Below are 9892 nucleotides of genomic sequence, written 5' to 3' on the forward strand. Positions count from 1 at the left end.
GGAGAGGTCTGCCGCGCCATGTGGTCACCTCCGGGGCAGGCGGGAATCGAACTCATGCAGAAGCGGCTTTAGATTCTCAGTGTTGTGCTTTAACCCGCTGCGCCACCAGGGAGGGCCGATGTGCACTTTTTAAGACACACAGGATGTTGCATTGGAGGAGGGATTTAAAAGGAAGAACAGAAAGGATTGAGGGGCCCCCACCAGGAGAGGAGGAGCCTACATGCTGATTATACAAATTCAAGCTCCTCCCTGAGAGTCCACAGGGATGTGTCCACTCCTATAGGGGACCCAGAGCCCATTCCCCTAGTTCCTCTCCAGGTCAGGTAGCTTTGATGCTAGAAAATTCCTGAATAGGGCTTGCTCGGGCCCTGGAGGCTGGCAACTGGCCGCCCTCACCTTGGCCTGGTGCCTTCTGGAGAGGAGGAACTGTCACCCTGGCTCTCACCTGGCCAGCCAACAGCCCCACATGCCGTAGATACAGCAGGAATGAAGTGAGAGAGGAACACTGTCCCTGAGATGTTGTGCAAGAGACCAACAAAGATGTCAGCTTCTGCCCAAGTTTCAGACTCATCTGTTAGCTTTTGAGGCTAATTTATGTTGAAATACCTTTAAATCCTTTCACCTCCCCACTGCAAGCCCACTAGATTCAGAGGCAGCAGACTCTGAAAAGTTTCCAGAACAAACAGAAAAGGAATGAAGTTTTGCTTTCCTTCCTCCTCACAATTTTGAAAATATAGAAAGCATGATACAAAAATGGTTTTATCAACAAGCTCCCCCAAAGATGCCTTGATGGAGATCCCGCCCTCTACCCTCCTGACATACAGATTGGCCTACCTCCTGCGTGATCCTCTCTCCACAGAGGGGTTTGAGGTCAAGGGGTGGCCACTTTGTCTCCCCTGTTGGCTAGTGGTCAATACCTAGGGGTGAGAGGTGGGGCTGAGCAGCAGGGTCCTGGTTAGGAGTAGGAAGAAGGGAGAAGTAAGAGGTGCGGGGCTTGGCCAGGGGCAGGGGCCTTAATGGGCCACTTGAGACTGCCTGGTAAGGTGGGGTTCAGGCTCCCCGTGTGTCATCACGCGGACCCTACCAGACCATGTCAGAGCAAATAAAACAAGGCAAGTGGTACAAGGATGCACATCTGAATAAAATTATACGGGAGTTTTTTTGCCATTTTCTTATAACATCTGTGAAGTTTGGAAAGTATTTCAAAATGCAGCAACACGTTACAAACAATGCCTGTCGAATGGCGTGAGTGAGATGACATGAACTTGCTGTGCTGAGAACAGTGCCGCGTGCTCAGAGAACATGAGCTGTTCTTGCTGTTGCGTTTATTGGTAGCATGGGTTAAAGCCTGTCTGAGCTCATTGTCACAGTAATGCTGTGTGATTTTCTACTTGACAAATGGCCTAGTTGAAGCCCAGAGAGGGTAAGTGGTTTGCTTAGAGCCACACAGCAGTGAGTGCAGAGCACGAATAGCAGGACTGCTTTAAATTTATTTTGGATTAATTCCTAGCATCTGAAAAGCATGAGATTTTACATAAAAATCCAGACTTCTAGTTTCTTTTGCCAACTCAGAAGGCCTGCAGCACAGACCACATTCCTGCTTGGCAGTTACTGGCTGAGACTCAGCGGCATCTCCTATCTAGGCAGGCCTTCGGCTTTCCTCTTCCCCAGTCCCCACCCTGCCAGCTAGCCTCACTTTTGCTGTCCCATCTGACCTCCTGGGGCTCCCCTGTCCCTCCTGGCTCTCCTGCTGTCCCATCTGGCCTCCTGGGGAGATGCCATTGTACACCGGATCCCAGGGTGCGGCCCTCAAGGCTTCTCTGTCTTGCACCATCTCCTCCTTCCCCACTCACTGCTTACCACCGAAAGGTGCTGCATGGGCACCTGCTTTATCCAACCTGTACTCCAGCACCTACCATGTGTGGGGCAGGGGATAGAGGGCTTGCAGGGGAGGAAGAGGAGGAACCTTAAAATTGAGGCTCCACCCTGCTGTCTCCTGTCTTTCCTGGCCTTCCTCAGTTCCCTGGCTCTACAGAAGGGGTACAGCGTTGTTTGGACTCACAGAAGGCCTCCTCGGGCTGTGGTCTCCAGCGTGGCTCGGCGTGTGGGTTGACAGTCAGCTCTCCATGTCTGTCTCTTCCTCTCTGGAGGTGGGCCCGAGGTTGGTGGGGCTGGCATGTCAGTCCTGAGCAGTGCACATTGCTGAGTATGTGGCTGGGAGAGTATTTCCATGTTTGGTTTCAGATGCCCCTGCCCCCTCACCTCCCTGGGCATAGGACTTATTAAAAATGTGTCCAAGAGGCAGAGGGATAACAAAGACTGGGAACAGCACACCTATCCAGGGGAGGGCGGGTGGCACGTTTGCAAGACTGTGGCGGTGTGCCTTCTTGCCCTTCTCCCAGGAGAGGGGACAGGGCTGTGAAGATGGAGGGAGCTCAGTTTGGTGAGTTATGGGGTCTGATAGCAGAGGAAATTGAACCTCAGAGAGGCCCTCTCAGAGGCCCCCCTTTCTCCTCGGGCCAAGGCTCTGAGCTGCTTTCACGGGGAGGGGGAGAGGGCTCATTTCTTATTTTTAAATGGCTTTAATGTTGTGTTAATAGTGGAAGTGATTCCCATTTATTATTGAAAAATCAGAAAGCACAAACAACATCAACATATTGGTGGATGTCTTTCCAGATGACTTTTTTTTTTTTTTTGACATTTGACAAGAGAACAAAAGCTGAAGGCACACGTTCCTTTTCCGTGTAAATTCTGTCTGTCAGCTTCCTCCTGTGCTTTGGGCGTGCGATCATTGGGGCTGTTGGACAGACAGCAGGCTCGACCAGCTGTGGTCCGTGAAGAGCCTGGCTGACCTTCTGCTCCTGTTGGGAATGTGGGGTCGTTGCTAATGGGTTTGCACTGCACTACAGAGTCTACAGAATGGCTTTTAGGTGTTTGTGTACATTGGGCATTCTTTCTGCTGGGCAGATTCAGACGGGCCCAATTCCTCTTTTTTTTAATAATGTAATAGTTTATTTTTACATCATTTTATGCATTTTTCCATCTCAGTTGTAATCCCCATGGGCTTCCCATCACCAGATCACCCATGTGCCATCACCATAGTCCAGTGCATTTCCCTCCCCCCACTGTTTTTGATCCCATTCCCCACTCCACCCCCACAAAATGTCTCTGGTGTATAGCTGTTCATTATTCTTGTTATTTTCTTGCCTGGTCTGTTATACTTCTGCTATGAGCAAAACCATCCGGTATTTTTCTTTTTCTTTCTGGCTTATCTCACTCAGCATGATCTTTTCCAGCTCCATCCAAGTTGCTGCAAAAGACATGTGTTTCTCTTTTTGGTTGCTGAGTAATATTCCATTGTGTATATGTACCACATGTTTTTACTCCAGGCATCTACTTTTGGGTATTTGGGCTGCTTCCATGTCTTTTCAACTGTAAACAAAGCAGCAATAAATGTAGGAGTGCAGGTATCTTTTTCAATCAGTGTTTTTGTGTCTTTTGGGTAGAAACCTAGGAGTGGGATTGCTGGGTCGTAGGGAAGCTCCATGTTTAGCAGTTTGACCAATTCCTCTATTTTTGTGGTGCCCACAGACTGGATGCAGGTTTGGGGAGCCCACAGCTCACTCTCCTGGGATAAGCTGCTTGCGATCAGAGGATGAGACTGGGAGGGGCTCCCCACAAGAGGGTTCTGCCAGCTGAGGCGCTAAGACACCGTCCAGCCATCCAGCCGTCCAGCCGGGCCTGGAAGCCATCAGCTCCTGTGGGGGCCGTGGGTGGCTTCTGCTCCCAGCTGCGGGCACACCCCCCAGGGTGCCTACTTCCTGCTGAGGATCTGGGCCTATCTTTGCCCCTGGTTGGGGCTCAGATTGGGAGCTCTTCTTGCCTGGCTGGGGGGTGGGGGGTGGGCGGGTAGTCCTCTCCACGCAGTGCAGCAGATTGACATGGGTCCCGTGTAAGCAGCTCTGTGACTCAGGCCAGCCACTTTCCCTCCCAGAACCGCACATTTCTCATCGGTAGGAAAGGACTCGAAAAATGATCTCCCTACGGCAGCACCCCGAATGAGACTGCAGATGCCAGAGCTCTTACAGTGATAATGTCTCAACATTTCATTATGGAAAAATTACACATGCACAGAAGACAGAGCTCCCTGGCCACCCCCACATACCCATCCCTCCCCTGCCAGCTTCCGACTCTTGGCCAATCTCCGGTCGGCTCCTCTCCCACACACTTCCCCTCCAGAGCCCCTATCACCTCATCTGTAAGACATGTAATGTGTATTCCTGAAAGATAAGGACTTTTAAGAAAAGCCAGAATTTTATTATGGCACCTAAGATCCAACAGTGGTCTTTAAGATCACAGCTATCCCGGGTTCAACTGTTATCCATGCCCTGCCATATATATATTTTTCTAAAATAAAGAGCTTAATGCATTTGACATAATGAAGTTCATAATATAATGAAACAGATCAGACATATATGGAGCATGGTCCTGGGTTTGATAATATCTGTTACGTATATGCTTGATACCTTGCTAGAGCCCCCTTTCACCTGGAGGGTTTTCGTTCCTTCTCTCTCGTGTCTTGTTGCTTTGAGGTGGCCTCTAACTTTGTTCCCTGGACTTTCTGTGACTTATAGTTGCTTTATTTTTTTGCATAGAACTGGGGTACAGGCCAGAGGTGCAGATGGGTGAGAGGATTCACCAGAGACACAGCAGGGAGCGGAACAGGCAGATGGACTGAAATACACTGCGGAGGGGAGCAGCGGGCGGGTCAAGGAGAGACCTACTGGGCCATGTGGGTCAGCTCCCTACTGGGCCATGTGGGTCAGCTCGCTGGGCTGGATTGCACTTCGGCTGTAGAGGTGACAGCACTGAGACTTAACCCCTAGGCCACCAGGGAGGCCCTGATGTGGCAGTTGCATCTGGAGGCTTCATGTAAATCACTTTTGATTTGGGGGAGGTAAGGCATGAGAGAACCTTGGCGAGGGGGCTGTCACCCTCCAGGAGGCTTATGCTTCCTGTTGATTCCCTTTTGGTAACACTGGTGCCATTGCCAGGCAGTGGCTTTAGGTAGTATTTTTAATCTAATTATCATAAAAACCTCCTGCAGAAACGCAGGGCCTGGCTCTCTCCATGGGACTGAGTTTGGTGTTGGGGTGTGTCAGGCCATTGTTTTTCCTTATTCCTGCACTTTACTTTCTTCATAACTGTTGTCTTCCCCATTATCTTCTAATGAGGTGGGTAGTATATTTCCATAGAGAAGCTGAGGAAGCAGACACAAACAAGACAGGTACCAACTAAAACGGCTAAATCCTATCACCTAGTGATAGTACGTAAGATTTAGCGTAGAATCTTCAGGACTTTCTTGAGTGGAAAAAGAAACATGCACATCTGTGATTCTGTTCAGTGAACATGAGCTCACACTTCACATGTGGGCTGCCATGTCCACTCTGAGGCGTCTTGGTAACCCCCTTCCTAGGATGTAGGGAGAGCCACGCGCTTCTTCCCCACCTCACAACAGCTCACACTGGGCCGGGTGTCAGAAGGACATGCGGGCCGCTGGCGGGCCCAGCTGCCAAGATTTGCAAAGGAAATACAGACTTTCGGTTGGCAGTGCAGAGGCTTTCACATCTGTTCTTTCAGGATTCTGTTATTACTCAACACACTGTGACCCTGGCTGCCCCTTCCTTCTTCAAAGCCCTGTTGCCCGGACCTGGAAGACTGGGGTCCTGGGGATCATGGAAACCAGCCCCCTGCCCCCGGCCGACTATAGCACCAGTGTGCCCCTGGGTTGTTCTTTTTGTTCGGTACAAAGCGCCCTGTTCTGTGTCTACATGGGAGGGGCAGTGGCTGAGGGGATGTCTGATAGCAAAGATGCTGTTGACTTAGAACATGTGTTTATTTGGAGTGCCTTTGAGGCTCACCCCAGGTCACCCTCAGGACACTGTGTAGAGTCCAGCAACCCCAGTGCTGGCCTGCCACTTGTAATGGCTGCATGGCCTCAGGTAGCCCCTTCTCCTGGGGAAGCCAGCAAAGGGGTGAGCCATGCACCTCCATATGTTCCCAGCCTGGAAAAGGAAGGGATCCCCATCCCTGTCCCCAAGCCCACAGCTGCAAAGAGATGAAGACAGGGCCGGAGGTGAGTGGAGGCACTGGAACGCCCCTCCGCAGTGTGAAAGCCAGTCTGGGAGGAGGTGAGTGCACACCACAGGGCCGGCCGTGCTGGGCTGTGCCTGCCTGGCTCTCTCCATGGGAATCTCCCTTCTGCATCCCCGCCCAGAGGAAGGGGTGGCCAGGACCAGCCAACCTGCTGTGTCCTCCCACGCAGGGGAGATGCGCTGCTGGCTGCAGACTGGGCAGCTTCTGTGTTTCTGCTCTGTGTTCTCCCAGGGAGAAGCTGCGTGCAGCTCAGTGCAGCTGCAGTGTGCTGAGGGCCTCTTGTGTGCCTGGTGCTGAGACGCGGGTCTGGTGCAAGGAGAGCTGCCAGTCTTGGGGCGTTGCAGGGAGACTGAGCCGGGCCAGCCTTGACCTTTCAGAGCAGCTCAGTCACATGGAGGCCAGGAGGCCTCAGCTCTCTCCACGGGGACCTCTCCACCAGCACCCTCGGATCACGGGGCCTGGCTTCTCCTGGGGCAAGTGACCCAGCCCAGAGCAGGGTGGAAGCAACTTGTGTTTTGTGACCTGAGAGGCCACGCATTGTGATTTTTTTTTAAGATTTATTTGTGCAGACAGAACTGGGATCCAGGCCGGAGGTGCAGGGCCAGTGAGAGGATTCACCAGAGGCAGAGTGGGGAGCAGAACAGGCAGATCGATGAAGTACACTGCTGAGGGCAGCAGCAGGCGGGTCAGGAGAGGTCTGCCACACCTTGTGGTCACCTCGGGGGCAGCGGGGATCAAACTCATGCGGAAGTGGCTTTAGATTCTCAGTGTTGTGCTTTAACCCGCTGCGCCACCAGGGAGGGCCCGCATTGTGATTTTTCCAACATTTTGTTCGGCATGTAGGCTGCACGCTTAAGGACCGAGCACGAGGGCCCGGGCAGCAGGAGGCGAGGGTCTTTGGAAGCCCAGCACGGAGGGCAAAGGTGGACCCACCAACCCTACGCACGCCCTCCTGGCCCAGCGAGATGAAGCCAGCTTCCACGCAGATCTGATAAAAGTCCCAGAAGTGAATCTCAGTGGGCCTCGTTGAGTCACAAGCCCACTCCTCAGGGGACACTGGTCTCGAGCTCACCGTAGGGGGCGGATTCCCCTGGGAACAAGGATCTGTTACTAGAAGCGGAAAGCGATGCTGCAGAAGGAGGGGGTTGTCTCTGTCCCCTGGAGAGGCCTGTGGCACCGTGCCCAGGGCAGGTGGCATTTGCACTTGTCTTATCTGAGGGGTAGTGTTTTGACATTCCAGCTGGCAGAAGGCCTGAGCTAAGGTATGGAAGAGTGAGACAGGTGGGTAGTGGGGTCAGGAGAGATCAGGATGGAAAGACGAGTTCTGCCAGGTATGGGGTGTCAGGGAGAGGATCCAGGACTCGGCTCAAGAGCCACCGCAGATCATGGATGGCCTTTGGCCGGGGCAGGCAGACAGTAGAATTTGGCCGGCTGGTATGGAGTGATCCCTTGCTATGTGTGCTCCCCACAGCCCCCACCCCACTTTTCTCTCTTAAGTCTCACTGCGTCCCAAGGAGGTGGCCCCCAAGATCAGGGCACTTGGCCAAGTCCACTCGGTGAGGTGGAGTGTGAAAGTAAAGGAGACGTGACTGGAGTGTGGGTGGTTGTCTCCCTGCTCCTGCCCCCCTGGAGTTTGAAAGATACAGAGGTGCTGGGCGCAGTCTTCCCAACAGGGGTGGCCGGGCTCAAATCTCAGGACTCCCCATCTGCTTAGACAACACGTCATCTGTCCCTTGCCTAACTCGTCGCTGCGGCCTTCCCTCCCCTGCTTGCACACTATTTCCCGGCCTCCCACTCCGTGACCTGTGGCTCCCACACACCTGGCAGGGAGCCAGCCAGACCGGAGCAGCGCTGCAGCGTGGCACAGAGGGGTCGGGCCTCGGCTTTGTGCCCCGGGGAACCCCGAGTGTGCAGAGACCAGCTTTCCCTGGCTGCTGCCAAGAAGCCCATCCGGGCCCCTCTTCTGGGGGTCTCCGCAGTAGGTTTGGGAGCACTGGGTACCAAGGCGGGGAGAGCTCAGAGAGGGCACCCCAGCTATCCCCTGCTCCTGGATCCCCAGTGGGATCCTGGAGGAGAGGTTGAGAGCGCAGGCTATTGGCTCAGACAGACCCGCGTGCGAATCTTGGCTTTCCTTTTCTTCTCCTTCTCTGAGCCTGTTTCCTTTTCTCCAGAAGGACAAGAATGGGATGCAGCCATGAGGCTGATGGGGACTCCTGGAGGCTGTGTGCTGAGCCCAGCACAGTGTGAGTCTCCAGGCCCGTGAGCCGGCCCGGACCCCAGGTCGGTGCTGGCACCTAGTGGCACGGCCGGTCGGCAGGGAAGACTCAGCGGCAGCCTCATGAGGGAAGGGCGTAAGGGAGGCCTGGAGGGCAGCAGTCCTCCAGGAAGTGGGACTCCATTCTCTGCGGTCCTCCAGCCTTAGGGCTTACTGTCAGGAGAGAGAGTGGAAATCTGTAGTGGGCCCCCGCGGTGTGGTCAGGCATGAAGACTGGCAGGTGCCTGCCTCCAGCCCTTCCAGCCTGCAGCTCTGTCCCTGAGCACTGCACAGTCCCTGTGGGGAGACGGAGGCCTGGCCAAACAGAAGTGGCCTGCGGATTGATCCTGGCCTCCCGGGCCTGGGGCTGCCAGGATGCTCTCTGGGGCTCGGTCTCCAGGGCTGGGCCTCAGCCTTGCTGTCTGACGCTGGCGTGGGGTCAGCGTGATGGGGCACAGCCGGCCAGACAGGAAGGTCTTTGACCTCTCACAGGACCCCACGGTCTGCCCAGCCCTACTGTGAGGAGGTTGAGACCCCCTCATTGGGTGGGTGGGGAAACTGAGGCTCAGGCTTTCTGTGAGTGCAGGGCAGGAAGGAGTTCGGTCCAGGCTGCCCTTGCCTCTAATTGCTCATTACAGATGCATTAACTCCCCGCCCCCAGCAGTCTCGGGCTGCTAATAGAGGTTTTGGTGCTTGTGTTTTGAAAATTGTTCCAGCTTAAAGCTTCCAATTTCCATGAAGTCACTAGAACCAGCAGCCTACCCTGACACCTCCCCCGCTCCTGTGGAGGACTCTGCTGGCTGTGAAGGGGGTCCCCTCGCACCCCGAGAGGCACTCAGTTGAGGGTTTAGCATTCGTCTTTCTGCGGCAGCAGTCCCTGGAGCAGGAAGTTGTGGGTCCCGCAGTGACTCACTCTCAGTAGGTAGCTGGTAGAAGGAGCCTTCACATGTGTGAGTCTGAAAAGCTGTCTGGGGAGCGGCAGGCCAGAACCCCGCCACCTCCCAGCAGGCTCAGACCCTGACCCCCCTGGCTGCCAACGGAACCTGGAAGAAAGCCAGGTAAAGTGGGGTGCAGGGAAGGGGCGCCATCTCTCCTAGAGCCCTGGGCCTGAGGGGCTGGATCCCCCTAAGGCGGGCCTGGCCTGGGAGCAGATAGAGAGGCCTGGGCTGGGGCGGGGGTGGGGTGGAGGGGGGACTGGGACTCCCAGAGTGCCAGGACAGACAGCCACCGGGTGGGGGTGCTTCTAGACAAAGGAGCAAAGACAAGTACTCACAGACTTTGCTCAGCCTGAGGAGAAGGTGGTTATTACTGTGGTTGCTCCTGGGGCTCGTCCACCGAGGAGTCTCTGAAACAGACTGTCAGATGTCCATGCTCCCTTTCCAGGCTGTAAGCTAACATTGACCGTGCACTTTGCTTTCCTCAGTGAAAGCGAACTGCATTGCGGGAAGGGCAGTGGGACTTCTTTTGTTAGATTAAAAAAAA

At 54.4% G+C, this 9892-nt stretch overlaps 1 protein-coding gene across 1 annotated transcript in view; it reads left to right on the forward strand.

The window, feature by feature from the left end:
- The first annotated feature begins 9386 nt into the window (after nt 1-9386).
- Nucleotides 9387-9892, forward strand: part of ADCY7 (adenylate cyclase 7) — a 42363-nt gene continuing 41857 nt past the window's right edge. Inside the window, exon 1 of the mRNA XM_012730736.1 lies at nt 9387-9468. The gene's annotated coding sequence lies outside the window, so the exon portion shown is untranslated. The remainder of the gene's footprint in view (nt 9469-9892) is intronic.

Source organism: Condylura cristata, unplaced genomic scaffold (genome assembly GCF_000260355.1).
Source record: "Condylura cristata isolate star-nosed mole 26May11 unplaced genomic scaffold, ConCri1.0 scaffold00028, whole genome shotgun sequence".
Taxonomy (NCBI): Eukaryota; Metazoa; Chordata; class Mammalia; order Eulipotyphla; family Talpidae; genus Condylura; species Condylura cristata.